At 38.2% G+C, this 14,514-nt stretch overlaps 1 long non-coding RNA gene across 2 annotated transcripts in view; it reads right to left on the bottom strand.

The window, feature by feature from the left end:
• Window positions 1–4,487: 4,487 nt before the first annotated feature.
• Window positions 4,488–14,514, bottom strand: part of LOC114817703 — a 136,707-nt gene continuing 126,680 nt past the window's right edge. Inside the window, exons 4-5 of one of the 2 annotated variants that reach the window (XR_003765557.2) lie at window positions 5,819–5,943; window positions 4,488–4,581 (exon numbers count right to left, since the gene is read on the bottom strand). This is a non-coding gene — a long non-coding RNA (uncharacterized LOC114817703). The remainder of the gene's footprint in view (window positions 4,582–5,818; window positions 5,944–14,514) is intronic. The other variant, XR_003765555.2, reaches the window with a different exon arrangement.

The raw sequence follows: 14,514 nt of genomic DNA, 5'->3' as shown, positions 1-14,514 counted from the left end.
TTGCTTTCATTTAAAATGGAAGGCGTTAGTTCATGTATAACTCAGGACGAAAGTGATCTATTAATGGGGCATGTCAGGTTTCTGGAGCTGATATTTATGGGCACCTCAACTGAGGGTCAGAGGCAGGGGTAGCATTACTATGGAGATAGGAGCAGAGAAGTAATCTTCCAACAGATTTTGCAAGAGGTTGTGTATGATGTTACTATATTTTACTGCATGTGGTGCAGCACAACAGACCTCATGAAGTGTTGTGTAAATAATAATAATTATGGTTTTTTTAAGCATTTACTATGTGCCAAGCACTGTTCTAAGCACTGAGATATATACAAAGTAATCAAGTTGGAAACAGTCCCTGTTCCACTTGGACTGCAGATGAGGTAACTAAGGCACAAAGAAGTTAAGTGACTTGCCCAAGATCACGCAGCAGACAAGTGGCAGAGCTGGAATTAGAACCCATGACCTTCTGATTCCCAGGCCTGTGCTCTATCCACTATACCATGCTGCTTCCTGTAACGAAGTCATGGAGAATGCCGTGGAAGTGCACTATATGAACTAAAGATGTCACTGGAATCAGGGAAAGGTGCTAAATGTCTAAAGCCAGCCCTGCAGCCACAATGATTTTAAAGGATTTCATGATAAGATGCTTGTGATACTTGAGGAATCCTAGCATTTATTAATTTAATATTTAATAAATTAATTTATTTAATTGCATAATGTATACCTTGCTATTAATACAAGGCTGTATTTTTTATGTTATCACTGATATAACTGTAAGAGACAATAGAACTGATATTACTGATATCACTGTAAGAGACAATAGAATGTTTCATAGAAACCATTTACCTAACATTTTTTCTTAAACACATTAAATATACTTCATATTCTGGATGTTTGAGTACTATGGATGTTAATTATAGACTGTGCTTAAAGTGAAGTTTTCCTAAGGAATATGTATCCTCTTAATTTTTTGCTACATTAAATGCTAAGAATATTTGGATAAATTCCAATATAAACCACTGTCCACTGAGCTGTTTATACTTCTGTACCATCATTATTAACGTTTATACTTCATTTTTATCCTTTATCCCTTGGTTCATTTTTACCTGCTGCATATTTGAACTTTGAGTCTGCTTGTTTCCCTCATCAGAATAGAAGTTCCTTGAAGGTAGGGATTGTGTCATTTTTCTTCTATTTGATGGTGCCCAGCTTGTAGTACAGTATACACTGTGAGGTTATGAATAAATGCCACTGATGATATTATCATTCACTGAAATGAGGAAAACATAAAAATAAAGAACAGAAAAAAGGTTTTAAAGAAATATTGGAGCCTGGTCTCAGAGTGATAAAATGGTGAATTATTAGGAGATAGTTGTAATGAACAGACCAAACGAGGCTGGAGTGAGGAAAGGAGGAAAACTGAGATATCAAGAAGTCAGTGAAACGCATTATAAGTGGCAAATGTTTCAGGACAGTGACAGAACTATCTTTTCAGTCACACCCCCTAGCATGGATAGAATGTCACTGTTGGTAGTAGCATCATCTTCAAAAATAAAGAACCTTTTTGAGCAAGCAAACCCACACACATGCTATTATGATACAGAGAGAAACTGAGCAGATTTCTGACCTGCTGTTATAGCCAAAATATCCTGCTGGCACTTGCTCCTGTTTCACATCTTATGACACTTGGATTTCTGCTTTGCTCCTCAGGTCTATTACTCTAGAAACAAGGGTTTCTGACATAACCTTGGGGAGGAAAGAGGGCTCTGAGGTCAAAATGAAAATATTATGAGTCTTTAATATGAAAATGCAAAGACTGAGAGAGAACATGATTCCTCACATGATTGCCACTCTTGGGTATAGAACACAGTTTTGGATGAGCTTTGGTTCTGGATTTGTGTGGAGAAGGTGTGGAAGTAATATGAGGAAGAAACTGTTGATATAGGCCCCTTCAGAAATTGATCTCTGTTTCTATATTGGGGTGTAGAAGGGAAATTGTGCATGCACCATTTTGGGAGTCATAGGGCATCAGGAGAAAGGGATGTCTTTGTTAGAAAGAGTTAGAAAGAGGCAGGGGCCAAGAAGTAAAACAGAATTATCAACCAATGGAAAACATTGACAAAAATGTATTCCATTAAGTTAAAAATCAGATTGATGTACATATATGCAAATATAGTGAAAAATGTAAAACCGTTGATGGTGCTCCTAAGCCATTACATGGGTAATCAAGAGCTCCAGATAGGAAAATCAAGCCAAAGTGGTATTTGGAACCCCAAATGACTTGACTTAGATTAGCATATTTTGGAGACAATCAGAAGGACTAATTCTCTGGAGAAGACACTAAAGTCCATGGAAAACATGGAAGAGGAAGGCCAGCAGCTAGATGGATAGAGATCATAACAACGATAACAGAAGAACCATTAGAAAGGTTACGGATTATGGCAGGAGAGGACATTTTTGTACAGAAAATATATCCATGGAGCCACTGTGAATCAGAAACTACTTGATGGCACTTGATAATGATAATAATAGGAAAATGCCTGGGATGTACTAGAATATATTCTTTTGGACTCTTTATATACTTGACATCAGATTGTCTTATTAAATTGTTTCCAATGGCTGTTTTCTGTCACAGTTGGTACATTTTTCAAGAAACGCACATGAAAATCCTTTCATTTTGTTCTTTCAGGGAACTAAACCTTGACCTAATCCAAGGGCTGACAAAAAATAATGTCTTTGGATGACTTTCTTTCTCCCCCAGAATGAGATGAAATGGGTGGTTACTGTCTCTAGTTGTTAACACATGCATACATTTTCCTCTATCCTTAGGCATTCTTATGCTTACATATCATGTTCTTTAAGATATTATGACTCGCAAAAATCAATAATTTATTGCAGGAAGAGCTTCTCATCAATGTCATTTACAAATGACAATGCTCAGCACGTAATGTGCAGTGATATTTCCTGTCTCTTTCATTTATTAGGTAGTTGGTTTTAAAATGAACAATTTCAGTAACGGATAGATCTATCCTGGTAAATTTAATATTGCTTTTTTCAGTTGAACATCCTCCAATATTTGTCAAGCTAATGAAAACTGAAACCTGTTGTTTTATAGTCCAAATAAATCATTGCTTGGCTACTTTATTCTGTAGCTTATTATGACGTACTACCCTGCCTGGTATATGCCTGTTCTCTCCCTGAAAATTAACTTCCAGTTTACAGTTATAGATAGCAAACAATGAAATCTTGCAGATAGTGGAAAAATATTCCTCTCAGAAAACTTGCATTAAAATGTATTCAATACAATGGAGACAGAGTGACGGAAAAATACAATTGACTGACAAAAGAAATCATTCTATAATAATATAAACAGGACAGTTCCCGAGTTAGGGTCTGGGTAACCTTCTTTCAGGGAACTAAACCTTGTCCTAAACCAAGGACTGCCACTAATACTAATATTATTACTGTTCAATGACCTCCTAAAAGCTTTCCCCTCCAAGAGTCATTTCCCAACTAATTTCCATCACTCTGGGCTTGTTGCACCCTATAGATATTCATGCATTTGATGATGGATCTATTTTTGTAGCACTGACCTTACTGTAAGACCCTGTCTGGGCTATAGACCCTAAAGCCCCCATGTTGATCCAGCTGAGACCATATATGAATGATCATTGAATAGGAGCAAGTAAGATGAAAATATCTTTTCTAACAGTACCAAAAATTGCATTTAGTGGCACTTGAAGTCATAATATACAAACTTGTACAAATTTAGGTTTTGTGGGACCCCAAGGGCCAAACGCTGCAAACTCTTTGAAACTAACACTGCCAATTAGTTTTCACTAATTTTTCCCCATTCAGCCCCTTGTGTCAGAATTTTGGGGCAATTTCAAACACAGTGGAATCAAACATGTCATCATCCACTATAATATATGTGCCAAAGGTGTGTTAAATGGTCTTTTAGAAAGGTTGCCATCACTTCCCTTAACTATTTAACAAGGTGAAAAATTAGTTCATCTGATGTATTTGGATATCTGGAGATTTGGACACTGTACAGTGGCATAACTCAAACAGAATGTGTTGACTTAGAATTACTTCAGAAGTAAATAGACTTCAGAAGTAAATAGTTTACAGTTAATTCAACCACATTTTGTGCTAATCAAAATTACAGCAGGTGAACTGCTAATTTGGATTCTGCCCCCTCAAGTATTTAATACATACCCATCCAAAATTCCTTAGCATTTGGTCTGAATGTTGTATATTTTTATTTCAATGTATAGTTAAACAACTGATTGTCAATGCCTTAGAAAGAATCCATTCTTTTTTTTTTCCATTTTGTTTTTAGGCCAATGAAGGGAATACCTGGCATTACAATTTGGCCTAAAGCATGAATATCCTAGATACCAAAAGTAAAACCACAAAAGCAGTCCTGGTGCTCTACACAAGACCACAACCTGAACAAACTGGAGTTACAACTTCCTCCTCAAGAAATTCTGCAGTCTCTTTGAATGATGGTCCTCATGGGGTCAAGGTCATTGGCAAAGCAACATGGGAAAAATCCTATGCAGCTGCTTGCTTGGAGCAGGCCTGTGGAAAAAACAGATGACTTCAATTTACAGCATCATTACTCACAACCTTTACTGACATTATACTAGCCTACACACATATGCCATAAACTGCAAAAGTGCCGTATTCCCAAATGACTGATATTAAAACTACAATACGTCAAGACAGATTTGGAGAAGGTGGTGTTGGCAGATGGATGCTAAATATTCATCTTATGTATAGATAGATGGGGCTTCACCTCAGTTTCCCCAAAGTAGCTGAAAAACCCTCTTGCTTCTATTTTCAATCTATACAAAAGAGAAACCTATAAAAATGAAGCACAGATCTTTGATGTCATGGGGCTTGGTGGCTGAAGTTTAGTCATGCTAACCACATAAATATGGAATGATACTCATTTTTAGAGGTCGTTTGATGAGCACACCATTCACATCTATCAATGGGAAACTGAGTTCCAATAAGATTCAAAAATTTAATCAGCACCATGTAGTAGAAACAATAAAAACTCACAGCTAGTTTTCAGTTATATTACCCCAAGCAGATAATATAATACCTGTGATTCTTCTCTCTGCACAGGGGAAGGATGAGCTGACCTAATCTGGAGGAATGCCTCTGTGGACTTACTAAGGAGGTGGGTGGGGGCACAGTTATTTCTTTTAGCCACGATTTCATTGAATCCTAAGTGCCAAGTTCTGGGTTAAGTTCTGTGCTCATTAGATTGAACAGAGTCCAATATAGATTTCATAATCTGAAATATAAGAATAGATGTTTTATCACTATTTTACAGTTTGAGTAAACTGAGGCACATAGTCTTTAAGTGGCTTGTCGAAAATCAGGGGAAGAGCCAGGATTGAATAGAGGTCCACTGATTCCTAAGATCACATCATTCCCATTAGGCCACGCTACTTTTATCTCCATTTTACATATGAGAAATCAGTAGAGAAATTCCCTCTCTGAGCTGTTAATGCAAAATGTATTCCTTTAAGTGCCCAGGGCAGTTTGGGTGTTTCTCTGGCAGTTAGTGGAAGCAGGGCAGCTGGGTAAACTAACAGCAATTACACCACTAGCCAACAACAGCATAGGCAACATCATGTTCCCCTCTAACAGCTCCTTAAGCTGACCAGTTCAAATAGTCACACTGGAGCATTGCAGAGGAGTTGGAATGATGATGATGATGACCATAAGGAAATCTACTAGACTCAGTCTCTATTTTCATTATAATTCAATGTTCTATAGCTAACATTCTGTGGTTTGCGATTACCTGTTATGTAGAGAATAACTAGACTCAGACCAAAGAGCTCTTTTTGAATTTGCATTTTAGATGGGATTTGAAATATGTATCATCAGAAAAAAAGTAATAATGTGCTTCCTTCAGTTTTTCTAATCCTAGAATTTTTGAAACAAATGCATCATTAGAAGGGATAAATAAAGCAATTTTTAAATAGTATTTGTTAAGCACTACCGTAGATACAAGCTAATCAGTTTGGACAATGTCCACTTCCCACAAGGGCTCATAGTTTTCAATCCCATTTTCAGGTGCAGTAACTGAGGCACAGTGAAGTTAAGTAACTTGCCCAAGGTCACACAGCAGACAAGTGGTGGAGGTGGAACTAGAACCTAGATCCTCTGACTCCCAGGCCTGTTTGCTCTTTTTACTAGACCACACTGCTTTCCTGCTTCCAAGTAATGACTATACAATTGTGACCTTTAATGTATGTATGTTCATCTTTATTGAATCTTCAATTTGCCTGTGGTATATATTTACATGCAATTTATGACTGAATTGTACTCACATTCTTATTTATGTTTATATACTTAAAAAAACCCTCACATTTACATGATTTGTATAATTTGGACCCAACAATAAGTTCTTAGTTGAGGGCATCACATACAGAAACTACAACAACAACCATTGTATTGTTCCACAACAGAATTCAGAGTCACATCTGTGGTTTCCTGACTCTCATTCGAGTTAGGAAGGAGACTGAGCAAGTAAGGTGGTGATGGGGAGAGGGCCAGAGAAAACTGCAAAGCAGACAGAATAACTGGAAAAGCTGCCACCTGGCATTTCTGGAAGAGTATAAACTTCAGAGAGCCAAGATCCCCATTTGAACCATCACCACTGCCAACACGTCAGTAGTCTCTGATTGTACGATGACAAGATGCCAAGCCAGGGAGGCAGAGTATGTGGGATCACAGGGATGCTTCTGTGCTTCACCAACTTATCAAACCTGCTTTCACAGTCTGTTTTCAATCCATCAGTGCTATTTATTGAGTGCTTACTGTATGCAGAGCACTGTACTATGTGCTTGGGAGAGTAGAATAGAGTTGGCAGACATGGTACCTGCTCTCGGGGAGTTTATGGTTATTCATCTGAAGTGGGAGTTAGGGCCACCCAAAGGTTGTATAAACCTTAGCAGCTTAAATGCCTAGAAATTCTGGAATCCTCCCTGCTCCTCCTCCTCTCTGCTGCACTACAGCCTCAAAGAACTTAAAGAAGGCATCTTATGGAGAGGAGAAATCAGTATACTGAGGAATACTCCCGGGAATAAACCCCCTTTGAGCACATATCTGCTTCCTTCAGGCACAAATATCTCTTCATCATGACATGTACTCTCCTTCAAGCAAAGCATAACAGAGAGAATGGAGGATAAAATAAATAAGGCAGCTTTCTTCTCCACAACTCCAGACACTATAATTGCCCTCAGGAATTGAGAATTGAGCTTAATAATAAGGTAAATACTGGACATATACTTAATAATATATTTAAGTAAGGCCTAGTGTACAATTTTATCTTTTCTCAATTTATATCATTTGGGGTTAAATTTAATCTTTCAATTATCACTTTAACTTATTTTATTCAGTACTGTATGGTATTTCTAGAAGCTAGACACCGCATCCTTATGAAACAAAGGAAAGGTTATTGGTGAATTTATTACAAAGCACCATATGACAGCAGTAGTACTGTCAATATGTAAGGCAGAGTGAGGTTTCATTCAAATTCTTGTAGTTAAATGTATTGGAAGGACACTGAGATTGAAACGGTCAACCAAAATGATAGTAACTGATACAAAAGCAAAATTTCAAGGACCGAAGTTACAAGGTAGGTATTAAACTATAAAAAAATTCTAGGTTGTTTTTTTTTTAACTCAAAAGGTAGTTGAAATGTTGTGTAAAATAAATTTGAAAAGTCAATAAACAGCAGAAGCAAGTTATGCAAATTCTGGTCAAAGAGGGAATTAGGAGGTAAAATATTAGACTACAAATACTGGATTAGAACGGTGTTGCCAGCTGATTATTTGTATACACTAAGATTAAAATGCTTCATCCTTATGGAATGTAAATGAGCCCATATTTGGGACAATAATATGACAACTTTTTTAAAAGCTTACAAATTACACAATATCAATATTAGAGCTATCTCTCCACATTAGCTGATTTGGCTTTTTTTCTGATAATCAGAAAGGGACAATATTATAAATTTGCGGCATTCATTGTATCCTAACATTACAGAATGAAGGATGATTTTCTATTAAAAATACCTAGGAGCTTCTAGAAACATTTTTCAACACTGACTTTAAGAAAAAAGGCCAGCTAGACAGGCAAAATCCAAATAGTTTCACTTAATTGATAAATAAATGCTAGGCAAAAATCTTTAATCCATAAGAGAAATGATTATTGCCCAAAATGTAAAGAAGTATGTGACAACAACAAGTTAGAGAATGAAAATTGGCAAAGAATCAGTCCTTATTTCTGAACAAATTTCATAAGGAGGCCTACCTGAGGAAAGGAGAGGTAGTGAAGTCTCATGGAAAAAGCATGAGGCTAGTAATCAGAGACCTTAGTTCTAGTCTGCTCCTTTTATTCATCCCCACCCCAACCAGCCTCACAAACTTATGTACATATCTGTGATATTTTTGAGTTATATTAATGTCTGTCTCCCCCTCTAGACTGCAAGCTTGATGTGGGCAGGGAATGTGTCTGTTTATTGCTATACTGTATTCTCCTTAATGATTAGTACAGTGCTCTGCACACAGTAAGCGCTCAATAACTACGATTGACTGATAGTCCTAGCTTTTGCACTTGATTACTAGGTGACCTTGGCAGGCCACTTAACTTCAGTTCATTGGCTTCTTCACCTGAATAATGGAGATTCCAGATCTGCTCTCCTCTACCTCTTAGATCATGAAGACTAAGTGGAACAGGGACTGATCTGTTTATCTTGTAATTATCCCAACATTTAGCAGAAGCCTTGATACATCATCTATCAATCAGTGGTATTTACTGAGTGCCTATTATGTGCAGAGCACAGTTCTAAGTGCTTGGGAGAGTACAACAAAAGAGAATAAGCAGTCATGTTCCCTGCCTATAATGAGTTTACAGTCTAGAGGGGGAGATAGACATTTATATGAATAAATAATTTATAATAAATAATTTAAAGATGACAATACCTTTGAAAGGATTTGGAGAAAGGAACAATTTTTATATAGCACAATATGAAATTGATTGCCATTGATTGCTTCTGGAGGGCAGGATTATGTCTGTCAACTCTATGTAAGCTTGGACAGGGAATGTGTCTGCTATTCTGCTGTATTATACTCTCCCAAGCACTTAGTATAGTGCCCTGCATATAATAAGATTCATTACATATCGCTGATTGATTTATTATATTGTACTCTCCCACACCCTTATGACAGTAAACGCTCAATAAGTACCACTGATTGATTGATGGATAGTATTTCAGCCTCACTGGTATCATTTTTTAAAATGAATGACAACTATATCTTGGTATATTTGAGCTCTCTCCTCTGTTTATATTACCTTTCTTCTCTTCCTGATTTTTGGTCAACTTTTTCACTAAACCACTCTTTTTCATTTCCTCCTCCAGGATTCATTTCGCCTCTCACTGACACTTTTAGCAGCCATCTTCCTTTCTTGCCCTTCCAAGAATTTATCCGATCCCTCCTGGCTTCTGTCTCTCCCCACTCCAATACATACTTCACTCTGCTGCCCAGATCATTTCTCTACAAAAATGTTCAGTCCATGTTTTCCCACTCCTCAAGAACCACAAGTGGTTGCCCATTTACCTCTGCATCAAATAGAAACTCCCTACTATTGACTATAAAGCACTCGATCACCTTGCCCCCTCCTACTTCACCTTGCTATTCTTCTATTGCAAACCAGCCCATACACTTCACTCTAGTGCCAACCTACTCACTGTGCCTCGTTCTCATCTATTTCTCTGTCCAAACACCTTTCCTCTTCATATCCAACAGGTAATTATTCTCTCCCCTTCCCAGCCAAGAAGTGAAGGACAGCTCCTCCAAGAGACTTCCCTAAAGCCTCATTTCCTCTTTTCTCACTCCCTTCTGCGTTGCTCTGACTTTGCTCCCTTTATTCATAACCCTTCCCAGCCCCACATTACTTATGTACATATCTTAATTTACTTATGTATATGAATGTCTGTCTTCCTTTCTAGACTGTAAGCTCACTGTGGGCAGGGAATGTGTCTTTTATACAGTTATATTGTACTCTGCCAAGTACTTAGTACAGTGTTCTGCACACAATAAGGTCTTAATAAATAGAACTGATTAATTTCCAGCCATGTATGTGCAGCTTGCCTTCTTTTTGTTCACAGCACATGCAAGGACAAAGCTTGGTGTATTTGGAATACTTATTTGGTCAAAAGAATGGGTAAATTCCAGAGACATTTCTATCTATAGAGTGTGATCTAGTGAGACTTTAAATTGTCAAATAAATAGTCTCAATCTAGCCCTAAAAGTAAAGGTGCTACAAGGAAAAAAGTGACCAAGTTAAAGAGAGAGTAGCTTCACTCTGAGGAGACAAAAGAATGCCACAGTCCCTAAACGTAGTAATTTAAAGTGCCCATCTGTAAGGCGTTTATGCTTGCTTTCTGAGTATTGCCTAATAATGAACGCTTCAAACATTGCCTTTTCCATTTGATACCGAGAAACAGACAGGTTCATTTCACAAACACAAATCAATGAAGAAGCTGAAATAACCAGACTCTTTCCCTTACCTCCCTCCCATGCTGCTCCATCTATTATACCAAGCTACCGCTTAAGGAGAATAGGCCTTCACTACACCCTCTGTAACATTTTCAATTACCTGATATTTCTGGGTGAGATGGAAGGATGAGACAAAATAAAACAAAAAAAATCCTACATCCTTTGCCTTGTGAGCAGCATCTGGCCATCATTACATGACGATTACCAGTTAATCACTTGAAACTCTTTGGTTTAGGAACAAGAAGGCATATTCCATACTTTCTCTGTAACCACACTTAACTGGCGGTCTTCTCTGGAAGCAATGAATGTAATTCTTCGGCATCTCTAAGACATTAGATTATTCTCCTAGAATGGTACAGCTATTTAGAAGAATCCCATGACAGACCACTGACTTCAATTTTCTTTTCTTTGAATTCTCCATAACTAGTTTCCACCACACTACTCCTCAACTATGGATAACATCGTCCTTTTTAAAACTGCTGAAGGACTAGGAAAGGTGAATATGTGGTATTGAGATTGAATGGGTGGTAGAGAGGTTCAGTACCAAAGTCATGACAGCAGCACCATTATAAAGCAGATTGAATTGGTTTAGAGCAAGGTAGCAGGAAGTGTTTTACTGTTTCCTATCATGAAGTTGTACAGAATGGCTGAATATAGTCTTCTGGATTCTTTATAATGTCAGTCATTCAATTTTGCTTTATTAACACTTGCTCCATTTAATGCTTGGAGTTGTTAAGACATTCCTGTGAAATAAAAATGTTCTTTAAGGAATTGTTATTTTTTAGTGACTCATAAATCATAGCACTCAGCCCTAAAATAATTATTGCCTATTTTAATCCATTTTATTGCTTTCATCTCTGAGGCATAGGATCAGTGTTGCAATAACACTATTCTTGTAGGTCATAACAAGCATAAATGTTTTCAAATCACAGATATTTCACATGATGAAGGTTTTGCTAATGGAAGTTAATGTGCCAATAAACATATGGATAATGTGGTTTAATGATTTACCATTCTAGCTGGTCTGAAACTAAGATATCACAAAAATCAGACTTCTTTCTATGAATTTACTTATACAACTTAGCTAATAAAACGACATAGCATGTTTAAGGGAAAAAAAGTCATATTCTCCAGCTATACCTCTGAAGGACTTGGAATTTACACATTATCACTTTATTTTGCTTTGCTGTAGCAGAAGTAGTATTTACTGAGTGTCCTCTTTCTTTATTGCACTGTACTAGATGCTTGGGAAATAGAGAGCAATGAAGTGACTTGCTTCCTACCTACAAAGAGGTAATACTCTGATCAGGGAGGCAAACATAAAAGTCTTTACAACTAGAGTGAATAAAATCAATTAATTGACCAGACATATATGTGGAAAGGATGATGCAAATAAGCAAGTACTTCCTGAGTATGACCAGGTATGATATATATTCTCCTGTAGAGATAGATGGCATTTGTCTTTCACAAGTATGACCTGATAGACAGAGCAGCACCCTGTCCATCTTCAAATCCCTGTTGAAATTATATGTTCTTCAGGTAGTCTTCCCAAACTAAGCTCTCATCTCCCCATCTCATTTTCCCTCTCTACTGCCTCTCTCAACCCCTAAGTACTTATATAATCCTTACATCATGAGCCCCCATAGCACTTATGTACTTCATTCATTCAGTCATATTTATTGAGTGTTTTCTGTTGCAGAGCTTTATACTAAGCACTTGGGGAAGTACAGTATTCTCATGTGCATCCTCTATCTGTAATTTATTTTAGTGTCTGTCTCTCCCATTAGACTGTAAGCTTTCGAGAGCAGAGCTCATGTCTATCAACTGCATTGTACACTCTCAAGCGCAGTATTCTGCTATTCCGTACAAAGTAGGCCCTCAGTAAATACCTTAGATTGATTAAAGTAGCTGATTCTCCCTTTGAGCTTGAGGATGTAACCAGTGGTCCTTTCCACATGGGGAGGGCAGAAAGTCTCCCAGATCTTTCCATCTGCCCAGTTCTGAGATTCATGGAGATGGCCCAGGATATGCCTGGCTGACCCTGAGGAACTGTTTACTGTTGTGCAGTGGATAAAAAGACTCCTTTTTACACTGGGGGAGCATATTGAGCCAAGACAGGTTACAGAAAAAAACTGCATATTTCTTATTTACCTCAGAGCTGACGTCTCTCCTTAGCTAGGTCTGTATGCTCAAGCCTCACTTTCATGCCTAAAAATGAGCTAAGTAGCTCAAGGGCTCGACCCATGAGAGGCACTCAATGAATATTATCAATAATAAATTTTTAAACACTATGTGCCATGCACTGTATTAAGTACCAAGGTAGATAAAAGATCATCAGGTCAGGCAGTCCCTATACCTCACTGGGCTCGCTATCTAAGTAGGAAGGAGAGCACTTAAATCTCCACTTTAATCAATCAGTGGCAGAGCACTGTACTAAGCACTTGGGAGAGTAAAATGTAACAGAGTTGGTAGACATGTTCCCTATGTACAAAGAGCTTAGAGTCTAGAGATGTTAATTATTCCCCATCCCTCCCATAAATTAATTGGGCTCCCTCGAGTCTGAGAGAACATGGAATCTCCAACAAGGCAGTTTTAGAGATGGGGAAACCGAGGGCCAAGGAAGTTAAGTGCTGTGCCCAAGGTCACATGGCAGGCCAAGGGCAAAGCTGGGATTAGAATTCAGAATCCTCTGACTCCCAGGCCCATGCTTTTTTCATTAGCCCATACTGCTTTAGCAGTAATAATGGTTTTGAATAGGAGGATGATGGTGGTGATGCTTCCGGGCCTGGGCCGAAAAGCAGGAATAACTGATAAGAACAAAGAAAGGCAAGGGCACTGAGAGGTATATTCACAGAGTCAGAGATTGTAGTAAGAGTCATAGTGATGATACATACACATGCACACAACCCTTCCCCGCAACCTCATAGACAATTTACCAATTTGCCTCTGCTGTATTTCTCACCATCCTCCTACCAATATGGTGTGGCTATAGTTTTTAACACCATTCAGCCTAGGGCCCTGAACTCCAGTGTCGCATTTGCAGAGGTCCAACTTGAGCTGCAGAGCTGTGGACGTTACACTGTAGAGCACCACTGAGACACAGAGATAGCTCAAGCGAATCATGCTGTTTTTGAAGGTTTTTGCGGGGACCACCTGATCTCTCTTCTGGCTACACCAGAACATGCAATAAACATCACAGAATTCTCCAGCTAAGTTAATGCAGTAGAAGTGATGACAGTAGAGGTAATGGAATTTATTGTACTCTCCAAGCACTTAGTACTGTGTTCTGTATACAGTAAGCACTCAAAAAATACAATTGAATGAATGCATGAATTTATGATGCACTGTGTGCAGAACACTCTACTTAGTGCTGCGAAAGAATTCAGAGATGGGATTCAATATGGTCTCTGTACCTCGGGGCAATGCAGAGACTCTCTCTTTCACCCAACCTCTGCCACATCATAACTACTGTGGTATCCACTACTGTCCTTTCTTATCACATAGCTGATGGCAAACTATACTGACCACTTTCCAGGGCCTTAAACCTTTCCTGTCTTCTTGGGGATTGTTGTCACCTGAGACCTGTTGATGAGAAAATGAAGATTGATCCCTACCATAGAATCATATTTTATAGATATCTGGGAGAATAATGTTTGAAATGAAGTGCTACTCTACTGTGAAACATGGATTTGTAATAAAAATAAAAATTGTGGTATTTGCTAAATGCTTACTATGTGCCAGGCACTGTGCTGGGTTGGAAACAAGCAAATTCTGTTGGACAATGTCCCTGTCCCAAATGGGGCTCACAGTTTCAATCCTCATTTTACAGATGAGGTAAGTGAGGCAGAGAGAAATGAAGTGACCTGCCCACGGTTATAGAGCAGACAATTGGTGGAGCTGGGATTAGAACCCACTATTCCCTGCTGCT

This window comes from Ornithorhynchus anatinus, chromosome 17, assembly GCF_004115215.2.
Source record: "Ornithorhynchus anatinus isolate Pmale09 chromosome 17, mOrnAna1.pri.v4, whole genome shotgun sequence".
Taxonomy (NCBI): domain Eukaryota; kingdom Metazoa; phylum Chordata; class Mammalia; order Monotremata; family Ornithorhynchidae; genus Ornithorhynchus; species Ornithorhynchus anatinus.
The sequence above is the reverse complement of the archived record's forward strand: the minus strand, read 5'-3'. Positions and strand labels throughout refer to the sequence as shown.